Below are 19937 nucleotides of genomic sequence, written 5' to 3'. Positions count from 1 at the left end.
TCTCTAGAGAGGTGGAAACTGCCGTAGTGCTGATAAGAGGAACATCCCAAGTCTTGCGCACAGCTTTTTCTTTGCAGAAGACTCAGATTTTTAGCTACTTCAGATTTCACTGATCTCTTTAATTTTTGAATTTACCTGCAGATTTTATATTTTTACCTGAAAAAGTTTGGAGAAGCACTGAGGGAGTGAGAGGCAGAGACTCAAGGGCAGGTCACATGTTAACACAGACTAGCAACCCTGCAGGGGAAACATCCTTTACAACGCAACTTTTACCACGCAGTGCCTTTACGACGCAACTTTTACAACGCAAACCATTACAACGCATTGCGCTGGGGGGGCGCTCTAGGATAGGGAATAGGTTTAATTTACTATCCAACACCTTCGCTACTATCCATGGGGACTGGAGTTGGATTAGTAAATTAAACTACTCACTATCCAGCGCCCCAAAGCAGAGCGCGACTGTACCCTCATTTACTACACAGACCATACACCCCAAGAGCGCATCACCCTCATAATAACTTGACCTTTATATAGCTCTTCATGCCACACTTCTGCTGTTCCTAAACACTGCTTAAGAGATGTTACCATTACCCAATTTAACCCTGGAAGGATGAATGACAGAGTTGGCCATGCTGGGATTCAAACATACAGCCCGTAACTCACAGCCGATGTCAGTGGTGGGCATTTGGTTCTTTGAGCTGTCTTGCCAGCTGCTGTTGGCAAGTATGTTTCACTCATTTCCAGATTAAGTAGGCTGGTCTCAAGTTTTTGTTACTAAAACCTCAGAACTTGACAATGCCTTTGTACGGTATAGAGAGTTCAGCTCACTACTGCCACCAACTGGCCACACACATAGACTGCATTCTCACTCTTACAGAACTACAGCTGCAGACCCTTTCAGGCACGTGGCATGGCTCACCAAGCATGCCCCAGGATCCTACTGCAAAAATGGTCTCTGTCAGTGCTTAGTTTGAAAATAAATACTTATGAGCCCTTCACTGGCACTGACATGAGCCAGGGATGCCAAATACCAGGGCTGCGGTGTCTTCACCCTAGTGCCTGCCTCTGTCTTCCACCACCCTACCATTCACGTTTCATCCGACCCTTGTAGGTTCTGTTTCATTCCTGCTTCCTCCATTTGTAACTTTTCACCAATCTTTGTCTCCATCCTTCTGTTTTTCTTTTCTGCCTTTCTCTCTCATTCTGAGTCAAGGGCAGATGTTGAAAAATAGGTCAGAGTCTCCAAAAGTGAGTGCCGGTGCCCACCGTCTGGGACCAACGTCGCTAGTTGAGCACTGGTGCCTATCCCTGTTTCACACACTGGTCTCAAAAGGTATACAACGTTTACAACGAAACTTTTACAACGACCTACCATTACAACGCAACTTTTACAACGCAAACTATTACAACGCATTGCTCTGGGGGGCGCTCTAGGATAGGGAATAGGTTAATTTACTATCCAATAACCTTCCCTACTATCCACGGGGACTGGAGTTGGAATAGTAAATTAAACTATTCACTATCCAGCACCCCAAAGCGCTCTGCGTTGTAATGGTATGCGTGGTAAAAACCGCGTTGTAAAGGTAGGCGTTGTAAAAGTATGCGTTGTAACATCATACATCCGTCTCAAACAGGTACCCGCTTCAGTGGTGGGCACCTTGGCATGAATCCAACCTGCACATACCCAAGCACACTTTTCGTACAGCATATACTGTGAGTGCTTAACTGAAGCAGCTGTGACCTCCAGTTAGGGACAGTTGTCAGTCCTGGACTTTTGTGTGATAGCCAAATGCATTCTGGTTGTTGTAGTCCAGTTTGGCTTCCATTGAACTACTTGGACTAAGGCTTGAAATCAACAAGGTTTTGGTAAAGGACTGGAGCTAGTATCCTTAATAACACACATGAGGTTGTCATTCTACATGTGAACTATGACATGTAGGTGCCCGAAGGTGACAACCACCATATCAACATATGCTGGGTTGGGTTGCTGTCTTGGAGACTGTCCCTCTGTAACATGCAGCCCCTCCTCTTCCAGCCCCATTGTGTGGCCATGGTTAATACTATTCATTACAAATCACATATAGGGGCCGATTCACAAAACTAACTTAAGACAAAATCCTAAACTTACTACTTTAGGTATTCACAGAAGTTAGGATTTTGTCTTAAGTTTGACTTAAGACAAACTTAAGACAGACTTAAGACAGACTTAAGATAAAATCCTAACTTAAGTCTGTCTTAAGTCTGTCTTAAAGACAAAATCCTAAAACTTAAGACAAACTTAAGACACAATCCTAACTTCTGTGAATACCAAAAGTAGTAAGTTTAGGATTTTGTCTTAAGTTAGTTCTGTGAATCGGGCCCTTCGTGTCCAGCAGGCATAGACGTGAAGCCGAGTTTCACAGCATGGATGTGACCCTAAACTGAGTATCTGTAAGTCATAACATTAACAAAAGTGCACTATAACATGTTGGTACCATAATAAAACATATCATAAACTAGAATGGAACATACCAAAATTATGTAGTAGAACATAACCAGGGCTCCGGGTTTTATGGTATTTTTATTTTTTATTTTTATATTTCAGTCCATATGTATTTTTGGCCACATTAGCAGTACTTATCCATATTTATTTTGTGTTTTGAGAATAAATGGAGTCATACAATGTGACATTTCTGCATTGGTTGCTGATAAGCATACACTCATATTGTGATACACGTTGCATTTTCGAAAATTAAGCAGCCAAATACAATAAAATACTACACCCACATGGAAATATTAGTATTATATACAAACATATGTTAACATATGTGTTGGAAATGGGATCCCCGGCTGGCCAGGGCTTTCGCCAAAGTCAGTCAGAGACCACCACTCCCAAGTCAGGGCAAGGGAGTTACACGCCAAGATAACCCCTACTCACCCTCTAGGTAACGTGGCGCGAGCAGCAAGGCTAAACTTGGAGGCGATGTAGGCTAAGTATTTGCGCACGCACCCCAGCAACAACAACCAAAGGCCCACCACAAAGGAAACTCCACACAAGGTTATATAAAAATAGCCTTTGTATTACACCAAAATACATTAGATAAAACACACACTTTACAATGTGCCAGAGGCACGGGCAGAATTTACAAGGGATTATGTACAAGACAGGGCCACCTGGACCACTGTCAGGAATCAGAAGTAACACTTTCAGAAATAATACTTTTGCATGTAAAATCACTGTAGCACACAATAAAAATAGAGCACACAACCAGTCACTACTGGTAACAGGACCTCACTAGCACCACCTGTACTAGGGAGAAAACAACCACCTATGTATTACAATACCTGTAGGGGTGTAAGAGGAAAACACATGATGCAATGCATAACATTCATTCAGAGGTGTAACAATAAAACACAGTTGCGCAAAACTCACCAGTCACCACCTGTGACTGTCCCTGTGTCCCAATGTCAGGGCCTAAACGTGGCAGTTGCCCACAAAGTGCTGGGCAACTGGTGCAGGGAAAGTTAGGGCACTGTGGAGCCTCTCTGGTTCAGAAGTAAATCAAAATGCCCCCCTAGAGCCTCTCTGGACTCTTGCAAATGTGGCACCAACGTTGGAGTCCCCCCTCTGGGGACTCGAAATCAATGAAGGCCCCTTGAGCCCCTCTCAGGGCTCTAAACAACAATGGGGGCGCCTGAGCCCCTCGTGGGCTCTCAAAAATGCCCCCTTGAGCCTTTCAGGCTCAACACAAAATGCGCCGTCTCTAGAGCCTCTCCGGGCTCAGCAACACAGGTAAGGCCCCCACGAGCCTTTCACTAGGGCTCTCAGTAACAGGGGCCGCCCCTCTGGGGCAGGGGGGTCCCTCACGGGGACCCGCGAACACGTGGGGCGCCTTTGGTGGGAGTCCCCCCTCTGGGGGACTCGAGAACACTGGCCCGTCGTTGGAGTCCCAAAACTGGGGACTCAAGATTCACTTTGGCCCCGGAGCCTCTCAGGGCTCACAACAAGGACCGTCTGGCTGGAGGGGAGAGGGCGGGCACTGACAGCGTGTCCCGACGCCCTCCTCCCTTCACTTGTTCTCCCGGCCCCACTCACCGGTACTTGGAGCGAGGACTCCTCTCTCCGGCTGCTTCCAAAGCCGGCTCCTCTGGCTTCTTCCGGTGCGGGGCTCTCTTCTCCTCACGGGAGCCCCGTGAGCAGCGCTACCCTTTCTCCCCTTCTCACGCTGCGGCGCCGGGGGCGGGACTTCCGGTCCTTCTCCCGGTCAGGCCGCGTAGGGATTGGCCGGCCGGCCCTTCACTTCCGGGTCACCGCGGGCAGCGCGGCGGCCCGATTCAGGCAGGCAGGCGGGGTGTAAGCAGACGATGACTCAACCGAGGGGTTGGCTCCCTCGAGTTGATCAACAACGGGGCAATCAATGCCGGGTGGGCACCGGCCGAAGCAATCAAGGCGGCGCCAGAGCAAATCCAGAGCGCTCCAAGCGCTATATGTGGGAAATAAAGCGCTCCCTGCGCTAGGATACCATTAAAGCGCTCAGAGGCGCTTGTGGGGGGCAAAATACAGCGCTCCCAGCGCTGGGACAAAATCAAGCGCTCCCAAGCGCTAGAGTACCAAAATAGAGCGCTCCCAGGCGCTATAAGTAAAACAAAGGTCCAGCAGAGTCCTTCAGCAAGGCAGGGGGCAAGGCTGGGCCCAGAGCCAGCTCACTGGGTCTCCAGGCAGGGAGACACCCCAAGTGGCGGTCCTCTGGCCCAGCGGCAGCTACAGCCCCCTCAGGATCCTGGAAGAGAACAACTTCTGTGGGGACACAGCCCCATTTTTATACACCATTTCCCTTTGTCTGAAGGTGCAGGGTGGGGGCGGAACCAGTCGCAGCTGGTTCTTGAGTACTCTGATGGCCCAACCACCCATTCTATTCACTGGCAGGGCTTGGGTCATTAGACACACCACAGGGGGGCGGAGCCAGCATTGTGTGGGGAAAACCCAGCCCATCCAGGACACAGGTACACTCCTCCCACACATTACTCATGCAGATCTCCCACTCACCACCGGGCAGACCCATCCAGACTTCCTGGAGCCTGGCATGCCAGCCAGCTCCAGCCAATCACACGCCAGCACCCTCACAGCACACGTACAGCCATGTCTAGAAATGGCGCTTCCCTACTAGACACATACATGCTGCATACACCGTTGCGCAGCATTCACTCACACGAGTCCACACATACCAGACTCAAGCCTGTACACCCCACGCATCAGGAACTACCAGGGACACATACATTCCCCATGCATTCCTATGGGCGGGCAGGCCTAGCTCAGCACATGCACTCAGAGTGCGCACGCACTTTCCACTGGGACACAGTGAAAGTGCGCAGAATCCAAAAATCACCATCTCCAGGTCACCATTTCAAGCAAAAAGTCTAGGGGTGAACCTGCCCTAAGGGCCAAAGTCCAACATAACCCCCTTCCAGCCAAAACGCAGGGGAGACCAATCACCACCGTGATGGACTTCCCTGCTTGGGGCGATAGAACACGGACGCGGGCCCGCAACTGCAGGGACACCCTCCTGTTCTACGCCACGGTGAACCCATGGGATTCCTTCTAGAACCACTATCCGGACCAACTGGGCTACCCCACTGGTACTCCCGAGCTGTCCGCGGCCAGGACCAGGCCCTGGGCCACCCAGGTGCCACTGGTCCTTGCCAATTCGCAGAGCGGGGGGTAGTAACCCCTGGCACATAGCGGCCATTTTCCACTCTTCCTGTCTGCAAGACAGGACTAGACTGCCACTGGTTCTCCAGCCTAGGGTCTACACCCTCAGGCGGACCAGGAGTCTCAGGGAAGGCTCTCCTCCCCCTACCTCTTCTTCTAGGGTTCCTCCTCCCTCTGCGAGGGGTACCCTTACAACGCCACTCTAACCCAGGGTTTAACCCCTCAGGTTGCACCGGGGTCAGAGGTGGGCTCTCCCACCCTCTGCACCCCCTTCCAGAGGTCTGCCCTCTCCCACCTGGAGAAGTTCCTCTGGAAGAAGAACCGGTCAGGACACTGGTTACAGTCGTCCTACCCTTCAGGTCAGGCTGATCCTGAACCTGGCCTTCCAACCTCTGGTCTACAACCTTCGGTGGAACAATTGCCTGGCACTCCAGGACTTCTGGGGACTTACACTCCATCCCCCTGAGGCTAACAAATGAGACATATGTTGTGTGACTGTCTGTCTGGCGCAGATCTCCCGCCCTCTGTCTACCTGACAGTGCGTGACGATCCCCCAGACCAGAAGTGGCGCCACCCGGGTCCCCCCAAGAAGATCTAGCCCAACTGGCTAGTCCCTGGTCCACTGATGCATCCACTGGGAAACTCATCCCCCAATCACTCCTCACGCTGGACTCCTGTACCCTCCCTACCGGAGCGGTACTGCCAGCCTCTAGAACCACAGGAGCTCTGGTTACAGACGCTCCAGGTCCTCTACTCACTAAGAGATCTTCCTCAAGTGGACTAACAGGACAGCCTAGGTCCCCAACCTGGTGTTCCCTACAGAAACCATCCAAGTCCTGAGGCAGGGCTTCGGGCGTCCGGGGAACCTCGGTCTCCCCCTCACTCCTGCTCCACTGAGCCAGGCAGTGAGCCCCTACACCCTCCTCGCTATCCTGGGACCTAGCTGGGCTACACTGAGCCTCTTCCACCACGCTGGGCTGGAAGATACCTGAACCACTACTTTTGGAGTCACTCCCTAATGACCCTAGAGAACCTTTATCACTCTCCCAGCGCTCTGCTTCCTCAGCAAGCGCCCAAGGACTAAGGGATTCAGACTTCAACAGGTGCTGGCGCAACTCTGGACAAACAACACTGAGCAACTGCTCCTTGAGAAACATATTCAGTACTCCGTCTTTCTCATCATCCGAGCTAGCCGCCAGCCAATCCCACATTGCATCTGAACAGTCATCCACAAAAAACCCCCACTTCTGTTGAGGCGGTTTCCTACTGCCCCTGAACTTCAACCTTAACTCCTCCTCTTGGGAACAAGGGACCATACGTTGGGCACGGGGTAGGGGACTGTCTGCACTGAAGTCTAAATAGCTGCCACCACTGGACTCAGCCCTCCCTGGGGAATCCAGAAAATTAAAACTGCGCGCAGGGGATAGTCTATCCTCCAGAGCTACTTTGCCTCTGGTGGAGGCCCTCTCAGCCTCCTCTATCCTTTCCTGCGCTAAGACCATCTCGGTCTCTAGCTGTCGCTTCCTAAGCTCCAGCTGCGCCATAGCCTGGGCATGCTCCAACCTGAGCTTTTCTAAAGCCAGCTGGTGCTCCCTTTCTCTCCTCCTATCTTCCAGCTCCTCTGGGGACAGGGAAAGGGATGAGGCGCTGCCTCCTACACTGGACCCAGCAAGGGACTCCCTATCTATGGGTTCTCTACTCTCTACTGGCGTCCAGGTGCTGTCATCTTCTTCCTCCTCTTCTGAATCTTCAGGGCTCCCCACAGACCCACCACCCTCCTGGTGTGGGGCCCAGACCCTTTCCTCACTGCGCTCACGATCCCAGTGACCATCGTGCCATCTGACCAGGCGGTCCCTAAGGTCGTACCAGTTTGACTCACCCCTCCCTAGGTCTCTCTCCTCACAGAACCTTACCAGCTCCCACGTACTGTAGGTATCTAGATCACTGAAATCAAAAACAAGATCCATTCTGGCAGACGTTCTAGAGAAGAGATCACGCAGGGAACCTAGGGGTCTGAGCTAACACAGGAGTATACAATTCACAAGGTATCAGCAAGCTCTCTACCCCAGAGAACTCACACTCACTTGCCTAGTGCCACACACCATTCATCCACACACAACCCTCCCCTCAGACTGGTAAGGCAGTTTCTACCACCCCTGATTCCTCAACCTGACCACAAGTGACACAGGTACCGACTCTGGGCGCAGGGTAGGGGACAAATGTACTGACACAATTGCACAATGATACCTTCAGGAGAAGAAAATATGAAACTTCCAAAAAAAACAATCCCCTAAAATGTGGTCATCTAAAATGCAGAGTTTTGTGGTGCAGCCAGCCGCCACTAAGGTACAAGGCAAACACAAATCCTTATCCCACCGCTGCCACCAATGTTGGAAATGGGATCCCCGGCTGGCCAGGGCTTTCGCCAAAGTCAGTCAGAGACCACCACTCCCAAGTCAGGGCAAGGGAGTTACACGCCAAGATAACCCCTACTCACCCTCTAGGTAACGTGGCGCGAGCAGCAAGGCTAAACTTGGAGGCGATGTAGGCTAAGTATTTGCGCACGCACCCCAGCAACAACAACCAAAGGCCCACCACAAAGGAAACTCCACACAAGGTTATATAAAAATAGCCTTTGTATTACACCAAAACACATTAGATAAAACACACACTTTACAATGTGCCAGAGGCACGGGCAGAATTTACAAGGGATTATGTCCAAGACAGGGCCACCTGGACCACTGTCAGGAATCAGAAGTAACACTTTCAGAAATAATACTTTTGCATGTAAAATCACTGTAGCACACAATAAAAATAGAGCACACAACCAGTCACTACTGGTAACAGGACCTCACTAGCACCACCTGTACTAGGGAGAAAACAACCACCTATGTATTACAATACCTGTAGGGGTGTAAGAGGAAAACACTTGATGCAATGCATAACATTCATTCAGAGGTGTAACAATAAAACACAGTTGCGCAAAACTCACCAGTCACCACCTGTGACTGTCCCTGTGTCCCAATGTCAGGGCCTAAACGTGGCAGTTGCCCACAAAGTGCTGGGCAACTGGTGCAGGGAAAGTTAGGGCACTGTGGAGCCTCTCTGGCTCAGAAGTAAATCAAAATGCCCCCCTAGAGCCTCTCTGGACTCTTGCAAATGTGGCACCAACGTTGGAGTCCCCACTCTGGGGACTCGAAATCAATGAAGGCCCCTTGAGCCCCTCTCAGGGCTCTAAACAACAATGGGGGCGCCTGAGCCCCTCGTGGGCTCTCAAAAATGCCCCCTTGAGCCTTTCAGGCTCAACACAAAATGCGCCGTCTCTAGAGCCTCTCCGGGCTCAGCAACACAGGTAAGGCCCCCACGAGCCTTTCACTAGGGCTCTCAGTAACAGGGGCCGCCCCTCTGGGGCAGGGGGGTCCCTCACGGGGACCCGCGAACACGTGGGGCGCCTTTGGTGGGAGTCCCCCCCTCTGGGGGACTCGAGAACACTGGCCCGTCGTTGGAGTCCCAAAACTGGGGACTCAAGATTCACTTTGGCCCCGGAGCCTCTCAGGGCTCACAACAAGGACCGTCTGGCTGGAGGGGAGAGGGCGGGCACCGACAGCGTGTCCCGACGCCCTCCTCCCTTCACTTGTTCTCCCGGCCCCACTCACCGGTACTTGGAGCGAGGACTCCTCTCTCCGGCTGCTTCCAAAGCCGGCTCCTCTGGCTTCTTCCGGTGCGGGGCTCTCTTCTCCTCACGGGAGCCCCGTGAGCAGCGCCACCCTTTCTCCCCTTCTCACGCTGCGGCGCCGGGGGCGGGACTTCCGGTCCTTCTCCCGGTCAGGCCGTGTAGGGATTGGCCGGCCGGCCCTTCACTTCCGGGTCACCGCGGGCAGCGCGGCGGCCCGATTCAGGCAGGCAGGCGGGGTGTAAGCAGACGATGACTCAACCGAGGGGTTGGCTCCCTCGAGTTGATCAACAACGGGGCAATCAATGCCGGGTGGGCACCGGCCGAAGCAATCAAGGCGGCGCCAGAGCAAATCCAGAGCGCTCCAAGCGCTATATGTGGGAAATAAAGCGCTCCCTGCGCTAGGATACCATTAAAGCGCTCAGAGGCGCTTGTGGAGGGCAAAATACAGCGCTCCCAGCGCTGGGACAAAATCAAGCGCTCCCAAGCGCTAGAGTACCAAAATAGAGCGCTCCCAGGCGCTATAAGTAAAACAAAGGTCCAGCAGAGTCCTTCAGCAAGGCAGGGGGCAAGGCTGGGCCCAGAGCCAGCTCACTGGGTCTCCAGGCAGGGAGACACCCCAAGTGGCGGTCCTCTGGCCCAGCGGCAGCTACAGCCCCCTCAGGATCCTGGAAGAGAACAACTTCTGTGGGGACACAGCCCCATTTTTATACACCATTTCCCTTTGTCTGAAGGTGCAGGGTGGGGGCGGAACCAGTCGCAGCTGGTTCTTGAGTACTCTGATGGCCCAACCACCCATTCTATTCACTGGCAGGGCTTGGGTCATTAGACACACCACAGGGGGGCGGAGCCAGCATTGTGTGGGGAAAACCCAGCCCATCCAGGACACAGGTACACTCCTCCCACACATTACTCATGCAGATCTCCCACTCACCACCGGGCAGACCCATCCAGACTTCCTGGAGCCTGGCATGCCAGCCAGCTCCAGCCAATCACACGCCAGCACCCTCAGAGCACACGTACAGCCATGTCTAGAAATGGCGCTTCCCTACTAGACACATACATGCTGCATACACCGTTGCGCAGCATTCACTCACACGAGTCCACACATACCAGACTCAAGCCTGTACACCCCACGCATCAGGAACTACCAGGGACACATACATTCCCCATGCATTCCTATGGGCGGGCAGGCCTAGCTCAGCACATGCACTCAGAGTGCGCACGCACTTTCCACTGGGACACAGTGAAAGTGCGCAGAATCCAAAAATCACCATCTCCAGGTCACCATTTCAAGCAAAAAGTCTAGGGGTGAACCTGCCCTAAGGGCCAAAGTCCAACAATATGGAAATCGCATCCTGTTTTTAACTCTCCATGGTGTGCATCTGCTCACCTGTTGGCCTGATATACATTAAGGACAGCATGGATAGTCACTCGTAAGAAGAACAACGCTCTGTAATTTTCTGCTTTTAGAAATAAATACAATCAGGAAATGCATTGTTTTCTGTCTGTTTTTATCGGTAAAATTCAGTAAAAGTGGAAACTGTAAGCTTTAACCTCTTCCATGCTCATGACAGAGTCACAGTGAGCGTGTGCTGATGACGGCCAGGAGCCGTCATCACCACGCCCCTGATAGGAATGTTCAGCACTACGGCGGAATTCGCGCCGCAGCTATGAGGTTAAATATAACATAACGTAAATATGGTTGGCCCGAACTTGCAAAGTTTTACTCCTCGGAATTCCGCAGTTTCATGAAAATTCCATGAGATTCCGCAAATAGGTGGAACTCGGACCATAGCACTGCTCGCGCTATCTTTGGTGCTGGGAGCTTGTTCCATGCCCAAATATCAGAACAAACGGCACAAACGGTGCGCCAGAGGGAGCTGAACCTCGAGTTAATTTTGCTGCCGCTCAAGTAGAATTTCTACGGAGCTGCAGCTTTCTCACCGCGAAAGGTCGCGACAGCCCACTAATGCCCGAGTTGAGAAAATCTTGCTGAGTGCCCTCCTTGCACCCAAAAATTGTGCTAGTGGATGCCAATTCTCGCTTGTGCTCGTTGTCGGAAGCTGTCTCTCTATATAGCGTACTACAATGAAGTACACTGTGCAGATAGTCCAGTGAATCCTCAATAGGATTGCAGAGGTAAAAGCAGATGTTTCTAACGCTCTTTTTGTGGAAGTGTGGGGGGCAGTTAATGCTTATCAGAGAATACTGCTAAGCATTTGTTGTACTCACAAAGGCAATAAACGATACACAAAATTAAGAATAAAACAGAGATCAATTTATAAAAATAAAGTAGATTATTTTGTAATTTTTAAGACCAAGAACACAGTTCACAGGTAGGTACTTTCAGAGTTACGATTGTTTAAAGTTTGGAAAATATATCACTTCTATTACCCACAGTGTTGACGAGTAACCAGCCCATGTGCTCTTTATAGCTTCCCTGTTCACTTACAACATCCCAGAATAGACCGGACATTGTAGGCGCATATCTGCTGCTCTGATAGGACCACACATAGGATACAGTGCACCCTGCCTTAGGGCTGAAGGCCTGCATGGGGGTACCTTACCTATACCTTATGCAGTGTGTGGGAGGCATGGCACACAGACATGGCGCTCAGGCCTGTGTGCCATGTTGGCTCTGCATATTTTCCTGCACCGAGACACGCATCCTGCAATGGCAGAGTGCACTGCCTTGGTGAGTGGTCCCTGGGGTGGCCCAACCAGTGCTGCAGCCCCAGAGGGCCCTTTTCAGTACCCATGCCCTAGGTACCAGGAGTACCCTTTACTAGGGACTTACAGGGTAGCTGAAGTTGTGCCAATCGTGTTCCAGTGTTTTGGGATAGAATTCTGGCACCGTGGACCTGCTTAGCAGTAACCCGGTACACTTACATTTCAGAATCACATCAGGCAAAAAGTGGGGGTACCCATGCAGAAAGAGGACTTGCCAACAGTGGGTGACAGTTTACATCCTTTATTATGATTGTTGCACACCAGGAAGTATGTCAGAAAGATGCACCCCTTAATACTGTAGTGTTGGGGATGGAGAAGGGTTACCCTGGGCCTTTGACCAGAATACACTTATAAGAGGGAACACATACATAAATACTAGATATAAGTAAGTGCAGGTCTCAGAGCCACTTGTGAAGTATTTAATGAGCTGAGCTCCAGAGTTTGTGACCTTGGGCAGGAATCTCGATTGTAGAGGTCAGAGATCAGCTGTGCCGCAGGTTGGAACCATTTTATGAAAAGCTACTGTGACCCTACTGTATTAATAATAATTATTAATATTATTATTGTTCTTAATATTACTAGTATTGTTATTATTAGTAATAGTAGAAGTTGCAGTAGTAGTAGTAGTAGTAGTAGAGGTAGTAGTAGTAATGATAGTAGTGGTAGTAGTAGTAGTGGTGGTAGTAGTAGTAGTAATGGTAGTAATAGTAGTAGTATTGGAAGTTGTAGTTGTAATGGTAGTAGTAGTCATAGTAAAAGTTGTAGTAGTAATAACAGTCACAGTAATAGTAAGGGTAGTAGTAGTAGTAATGGTAGTAGAAGGGGTAGTAATAATAGCAGTCACAGTAATAGTAGTAGTAGGGGTAGTAGTAATGGTAGTAGAAGTGGTAGTAATAATAGCAGTCACAGTAGTAGTAGTAGTAGGGGTAGTAGTAATGGTAGTAAAAGTAGTAGTAGTAATAGCAGTCACAGTAATAGTAGGGGTAGTAGTACTGGTAGTAGAAGTGGTAGTAGCAGTAGTAGTTGGGGTAGTAGTGCTGTTAGTAGAAGCGGTAGTAGTAGTAGCAGTAGTAGTAGTAGCAATGGTAGTAGTAATCGGGGTAATAGTAGTAGTGTAGTAGTAGTGATAGTAGTCAGGGTACAAGTCTTAATAAAAGAAGTGGGGGGACTCTCCAAGTTAGGTAGTATCACAGGAAGTGACATCACAGCGCGTGGCATCACAGGAAGTGACATCATGGAGTGTGACATGTTTCTTTACCCAAGGATTGACAAACTAACTCTGCTGCCAGCCTACCCACCATGCGTAATATTCCATGTCCTCACATTTCCATGTAGAGGGGATTGCTTTAGCTGCCTGGTGGGTAACACATTTGATGGAAAGTTCTGTTTTTGTCTAGTCCTAGTTTTGACTTAAAGAAGCATACAGGGTTAAAGCGCCTCCTGCAAAGCACAGCATGTAACATGCAGATGGCAGATTTTATTTTATGTAGATAGGTAAGTAGGTTACTGCTTTGAACACAGAGATCCTTTTGTTACACGCAGTTGCATTGTAAACCTTCTAGTGCAGCACAGTGAGGTCTGAAGGATAATATGTGACTCCTACACCCAGTAATCTTCACTGTCTTATGTAACACATCCTGTGCAATGATTTACAAACCTGTGTGATTTATTGACAATATAATATGTATGTTTGCTGTAAAGTGATCTGGCACACTACATTGGGATAAATAGTGCTGTAGAGCAAATACAAAATACTGGCATTTAAATTGTTATTTTGTTCTGGGACAGAGTACAGCATCTGACATTTTTACAGTGAAAGAATATCTATTATATATGAGGGTCAGAATAAAGTCAAAATCGTGCCTCTCTTATGCACCTTTGAAGGGTTAACAAGCTGCTGATTTTGTTTCCCTTCCTCTGCATTTACATCTAGGTGTGAGGCTTCAGGCAGCCCCAGCCTGGATACTCGGACAAAAAAGGCCAAATGGGCCCTTATCCTCTTCAGTGCACGCGTCGGCCAACGGCCGTCGCGAGCGCTACCTCGGTAGTGCTGTGCACGTCCGTTGGCCGACACGGCCCTGCCCACTCATTCAAACTGCCGCACCGCGGCGGAATTTGCGCCGCGATTAGGCTATTAAGTTCGCCTTTGTTATGGCCCAGGGGGAGTCTCAAATAACAAAAAAAAACTCCCCGTCTGTACGTTGCTGCTCAGAAGTAAAGCAGATAACAAGCAGGCGCTGCTGAATGAATCCCAGTGCCTCAAATTTACACCGGGACGAGTTCAGCATATTTTAGAGTGGGGCTCAACTTCTTGGCAGGGTGAACAGCGTCCACCCTGTGAAAAGAGTGGGTGGACGCCCCCTGTGAAAAGAGTGGGTGGACGCCCCCTGTGAAAAGAGTGGGTGGACGCCCCCTGTGAAAAGAGTGGGTGGACGCCCCCTCTGAAAAGAGTGGGTGGATGCCCCCTGTGAAAAGAGTGGGTGGACGCCCCCTCTGAAAAGAGTGGGTGGGCGCCCCCTCTGAAAAGAGTGGGTGGACGCCCCCTCTGAAAAGAGTGGGTGGACGCCCCCTGTGAAAAGAGTGGGTGGACGCCCCCTCTGAAAAGAGTGGGTGGGCGCCCCCTCTGAAAAGAGTGGGTGGATGCCCCCTGTGAAAAGAGTGGGTGGACGCCCCCTGTGAAAAGAGTGGGTGGACGCCCCCTCTGAAAAGAGTGGGTGGACGCCCCCTCTGAAAAGAGTGGGTGGATGCCCCCTGTGAAAAGAGTGGGTGGACGCTCCCAGTGAAAAGAGTGGGTGGACGCTCCCTCTGAAAAGAGTGGGTGGACGCCCCCTGTGAAAAGAGTGGGTGGACGCCCCCTCTGAAAAGAGTGGGTGGACGCCCCCTCTGAAAAGAGTGGGTGGACGCCCCCTGTGAAAAGAGTGGGTGGACGCCCCCCCTGAAAAGAGTGGGTGGGCGCCCCCTCTGAAAAGAGTGGGTGGACGCCCCCTGTGAAAAGAGTGGGTGGACGCCCCCTGTGAAAAGAGTGGGTGGACGCTCCCTGTGAAAAGTTTGGGTGGACGCCCCCTGTGAAAAGAGTGGGTGGGTGCCGTCCACCCGCGTGAATAGAGTGGGTGGACGCCCCCTGTGAAAAGAGTGGGTGGGTGCCGTCCACCCGCGTGAACCCCCGACTTGAGCCCTGGTAGTAGTAGTAGGGGTAGCAATGGTAGTAGCAGTATTCCTGTTGTAGTTTTTGTATTTTACTCATATGATACATTGTGTTTTACTGATACTTTGTATTTAAGTGTTGGTCTTCCATGGTGCTGGGAAGAGGGGAGTAGGAAGGGGGGTGCGGTGGGTGCCGGCCGCCCCGGGTGTCATCACTGAGGCGGGTGGCTAAATGGCAAAAATATGTGTTTTAAACTCACATTTTTGCCATTTTGTCAGGCCGGGGGTGGGAAGAAATTTTCCGCACCGGGTACCACCTGACCTTGCTACGCCACTGGTTGTGAAAATGATCAAATGATTGTTATTTTTTCAATAATGACATCAATTAAAATGCTGCTATTGATAATGATGAGACCAAGAAGAAATAGAAGAAATGGCGGCGGATACACAATGCCGCGATGAAAGGTCAGCCGACGGGCAGCACGAGATGAACAATATTCGAGTCCGCGCGGTATGTTTGATTAAAAGGCCGGAGGGGCCGGGCTGCTCCGTTTGTTATTGACGCGCCCGGATAATGAGGCTGTGGGATGAACAGACACTTCCGGTGTCTTCCTCGCGGGGGGGCTTCCTGTATTCATGTTCTGCGTCCCTGGGGTGAGCCCTGCTTTCAAACACGTAAGACAAAGTAACAGTATCTCAACTGGTGTCACTAAAGAGGACGGTTAGACATGTATGTACAATACATTACACGAAAAGAAGACGGGAGACTCCATGTGGATTTTTGAAATGTGCACTTGACATCCTATAATTAGGATAACAGTAAAGGAAGGTACAGTTGTAACGGAACTGTAGGCAAAAAATGCGTGAACACCCCAAATTGGACTTGGTGCTAAATTGTGTTCGTGACACATGAGGTGGCGACGCAAGTGACAACATGTAGTCAGTGAAAACAGCGCGAAGTGCAGATGTGAATAGGTATGTACAGTGAATATTGTGGTTCAAGACAGTAATTTACAATGTTAAGATGAATATAGACAACTATTTCAGTTGAACCACAAAAGGTAGTGCGCCACCAGTTGCGCTGAGGAGTCGACGACGTTTCGATCCTATTACTCAGGATCATCTTCAGGACCGGGTTGCAAGTTGGGCCGTGCTGAAAGGGGCACGGTCCTGTGTCCACGGGTTTCAGGAAGTGGGAGGTCGTTTGTGCGTGACACGTCGGAAGGGCGTGTATGTGCGGGCGCCGTGTCAGAGGTACGGCATCGGCGGCTTGCAGGGGATTCAGGTCTAGGGCTCCTCTGCGTACCCCAGTTTCGGGTAAAGATGGGGGGGACCTTAGGTGGCGGAATCAATTCAGCGAAGGGGGGGCTGCAATCAGCGTTAGACCGCCATGTTCATGTGCGGAAGGTGGCAGTCTAACGCTGGTTTGATTACGCCACCGCTTCTGTTTCCGCATCGAAACGTCGTTGTCTCCTCAGCGCAACTGTTAGCGCACTACCTTTTGTGGTTCAACTGAAATTGTTGTCTATATTCATTTTAACATTGTAAATTACTATCTTGAACCACAATATTCACTGTACATACCTATTCACATCTGCACTTCGCGCCATTTTCGCTGACTGCACATTGTCACTTGCATCGCCACCTCATGTGTCACAAACACAATTTAGCACCAAGTCCAATTCGGGTTGCTCAGGCATGTTTTGCCTACAGTGCTGTTACAACTGTACCTTCCTTAATTGTTATCCTAATTATAGGATATCAAGTGCACATTTCAAAAATCCACTTGGAGTCTCCCGTCTTCTTTTCGTGTAATGTATTGTACATACATGTCTAACCGTCCTCTTTAGTGACACCGGTTCAGACGCTGTTGCTTTGTCTTACGTACTTACCCAAATTTCAACGTGGTTTATGGGTTTTACTCCTGTTGCTAAATACAACACTGCGTTTAAACACAGCGGCACTTAATGCTTAATTTGTAATGTCCCTCCCTCCCCCCCTCCACCACCTGAGCCCACCTGTGCTGCATCGCGGATCAGCACCTTTTGTATCCTGCATCACTCTGGACTTTCTACAGGACCTGTTTGGGGGGCTTGGAGCGCCTATACATCACCCCACCAGGTTTTAATTTGCTGCCGCAATGTCTGGGTCATCAAAAGATGAACAGAGGCGTCCGCTTCAAGGAGGTACCTGTCTGGGCCTTCAAAGGATGAAGAGAGTCATCTGTTTCATGGGAGCGAGCTCAGATCCAGGGTTTGAGGGTTTTGAACAGGAGGCAGGTGGTGCAAGCTCAGATCCAGGGTTTGAGGGTTTTGAACAGGAGGCAGGTGGTGCGAGCCCAGATCCAGGGTTTGAGGGTTTTATACAGGAGAGAGGTGGTGCGAGCTTCAAGAGGGGCCTGTCTGGGCCATGAAAGGATGAAAAGAGGTGTCCGTTTCACAGATGCGAGCTCAGATTTTCATGGGATTGGAGAGGAAGGGTGGGAGACTGATCCTTTGGCTTCTTCCGGTGAGGAATAATCGGATCTAGTCCAGGGCTTTTCCTTGTATGCCTTCGTCATGTAGTTTGGCGACTTGTGTGCGGTGGGAGACAGTGTCGAAGGCCGCTGATAGGTTGAGTTAGGATGAGGGCTGTGGAGTGGCCTTGGTCCAAGAGGGTGCGGATGTCGTGTTTGGCAGCGAGTAGGGCGGTCTCTTCGGAATCCAGATTAGACGGGTAGAGGACGGCGTTCTCTTCAATGAACCGTGTGAGTTTCCTGTTGACTCTTTTCTCTGCAACTTTGGCTGCGAAGGGGAGGAGCGAGATGGGCCGATAGTTCTTGAGGTCGGTGGGGTCAGCTGTGGACTTCTGGAGCAGAGGTCTGACTTCTATGCGTTTCCAGTCGTCTGGGAATGAAGGTGGTGTTGATGGTGCGTTGTAGTTCGGGTACGAGAAGAATACTTAGGGCCGGATTCACAAAGGACCTCTGCACTCATGGCCAAGGCCCTGCAGTCATAGGGGAGTCTCGGTGCTCGTGGCTGAATCTCCACTGTGGGAATTCTCATAGCGGATATTCTGCCCTGACTGCTGGGCCTCCGCCACAAGTGCGTAGACTCCCCCATGACTGCGTGGCTTCCCCCATGACTGCTGAGGCCCCTCGTGAATCCGTTACAAATTTGCCTGAATTGAGACCATGAGAGTATGGAGACCAGGGATAAGTGAGGCAGGGGAATAATGGAGGCTCGGAGTATGGCAACTGTGGATGTTGGCAGTTGGGAAGATGGAAGCTGGGTACGTACCAGATGAGACAACTTTGCAGCAGGAGGGTATGGATGCTGGGAAGACAGGCATTGGCAAAGAAGAGAGAGTATGGAAGGTCAAGACTAGGGAGGACTACCAGGGAAAGGTGGGACCTGAGCAGGCGGGAGACTGGAGTAGGTGGAGGACCAGGAGGGTGTTTGAAAGACCAGGGTGGTGCCTGGGGCCTGAGAAGATTTGGGAATGAATGGAGATCATAAGGATTGAGGGTGTAGGGGCGTATGGGAGATAAAGCAAGGCTGGATACAGGGGGTGGAATAATACAAGAGGGATAAGGAGGGTTGAGAACAGGTTGTGGAGCAATAAATGGTGACCACGGAGCGTGTGGACATTGGAAGAGAAATTGACTAAGAGCAAAGCATGGAACAAAACATGGAGAAGAGGGAAAGAAAGAATGCAGTGTAGAGGGATTTTAGGAGTATGGAGGGACACTGTTGGTCTATCGGACTTGGTGTGGGGTACTGATGGGGTGAGATCTCCTATTCCATCTGGTAAACCTGCACCAAAACATGAAAATTATGAGTTTTGTAATTAGAATGGGAAATAACGTGGACTCGGGGATATTGCCTACAATTCTGTGTGCAGTTCTCCGATTCCAAGGACAAATCTGCTGACATTTTCCGACTGCTCAGACCAGGCAAAGCATGTTGGTGGGGGCTAGAGACTGCATAGGCTTAGGTCGGCGGAGCTTGTTGACTCCCGCTGTGGTGCTGCAGAGGTCGCACAGGATTTCTCAGTGGTTCTGCCTTTAATTCCTGCCTCAGCCACTGCAGTGGCTTCACCAGTTTCAGATTTGTATGGGTAAAAACAGGCTTGGTGTCCCCAGACCATGGCCGGCTATAATAGCCTGAGGTGGTATCCCCGTTGCCCCTATAGCATCTTTCAGCCGGGGTACCCGCCAATGACAACAACACATACGGAGCTTGATAATACACGTCTTTATTCATCTGCGTGTAACTGCAAACTCAACATTCTAAAGCAGCCTTCAGTGCGATACACTCGATTCATATCGTCACAGCTCTACGGAGTTCATCAGGAGCCAAAAGGGTTCCGTCATTGTTAACTCGCAAGACACTAACGCCCCGGCAGTTAACGCTCCCGGGACAAATACCGCTACGACTTTAGGAAAAAGGGGTAGAACAGTGGAGCCTGAAACAGAGTAACAGTCGAAGAAAAATGAGAAAGCGCTGCAGGAATGTCAATGAACGAGCGAGAGCAGAGATGTCGGCAGCAAAGAGAACACCTTGCGGCTTCCTCTTGCTACCCGTCTCCAGAGGCATGACGGCAGTGACAGGATCAGAAAGTAAACAGACCTCTAAGAACATTGGTTGCTTTTTCAAGTTCCCACTCTTTGCCCTTTGCTACCAGTTAAGGGGAGGGATTAAGTGAAGGAGAAGGGGT

The sequence above is a fragment of the Lissotriton helveticus genome, chromosome 9 (genome assembly GCF_964261635.1).
Source record: "Lissotriton helveticus chromosome 9, aLisHel1.1, whole genome shotgun sequence".
NCBI lineage: Eukaryota > Metazoa > Chordata > Amphibia > Caudata > Salamandridae > Lissotriton > Lissotriton helveticus.
The sequence above is the reverse complement of the archived record's forward strand: the minus strand, read 5'-3'. Positions refer to the sequence as shown.